Source organism: Salvelinus fontinalis, chromosome 37 (genome assembly GCF_029448725.1).
Source record: "Salvelinus fontinalis isolate EN_2023a chromosome 37, ASM2944872v1, whole genome shotgun sequence".
Lineage (NCBI taxonomy): Eukaryota > Metazoa > Chordata > Actinopteri > Salmoniformes > Salmonidae > Salvelinus > Salvelinus fontinalis.
Window position 1 is genome coordinate 16,098,405 of NC_074701.1, and position 1,110 is coordinate 16,099,514.

The window sequence follows — 1,110 nt, forward strand, 5'->3', positions numbered from 1 at the left end:
TAAAGTCCCCCCTTATTTCAGCTCGCTGGTCACCATAGCAGCACCTACCTGTAGCACGCGCTCCAGCAGGTATATCTCTCTGGTCACCCCCAAAACCAATTCTTCCTTTGGCCGCCTCTCCTTCCAGTTCTCTGCTGCCAATGACTGGAACGAACTACAAAAATCTCTGAAACTGGAAACACTTATCTCCCTCACTAGCTTTAAGCACCAGCTGTCAGAACAGCTCATAGAGTACTGCACCTGTACATAGCCCATCTATAATTTAGCCCAAACAACTACCTCTTTACCTACTGTATTTATTTATTTATTTTGCTCCTTTGCACCCCATTATTTCTATCTCTACTTTACACTTTCTTCCACTGCAAACCAACCATTCCAATGTTTTTTTACTTGCTATATTGTATTTACTTCGCCACCATGGCCTTTTTTATAAAAAAATTTATTTATATATTTTATATATTTTGTTTGCCTTCACCTCCCTTATCTCACCTCACTTGCTCACATTGTATATAGACTTATTTTTCACTGTATTATTGACTGTATGTTTGTTTTACTCCATGTGTAACTATGTGTTGTTGTATGTGTCGAACTGCTTTGCTTTATCTTGGCCAGGTCGCAATTGTAAATGAGAACGTGTTCTCAATTTGCCTACCTGGTTAAATAAAGGTGAAATAAATAAATAAATAAAATAGACAGCCCATGTGGTATTGCCATTTGATCCAGATACTCAGATCCCAATACCATCCTCAAAACAAAGTATTAAAAGCTAGAATCGTTATTTGAAACAAAGCATCACCTTGCCTTTGTTTCTGTAAAAAGCTCAGGGATGGGCCTAGAGAAATGTAACCACTCAAATTCATTAGCTGAGATTTAGATGCAAGAACTGATCATACACGATATCAAAAGGATAGTTTTAACCATGTTGGGGCAATACAGTGTGTTTAACATTGGGGTATGACAGTTGAACTAAGCTCATGAGGTGTAAATTCTATACCAATTGATTTGAGTAGATCATTAATCTCAGTCAAATCATGGATGTAGCAATTTAGGATTTTAGCTTTGTGACATTAAGGTCATTTGAGTCCAAGGAAGGAATTAGATGAGTAGAGG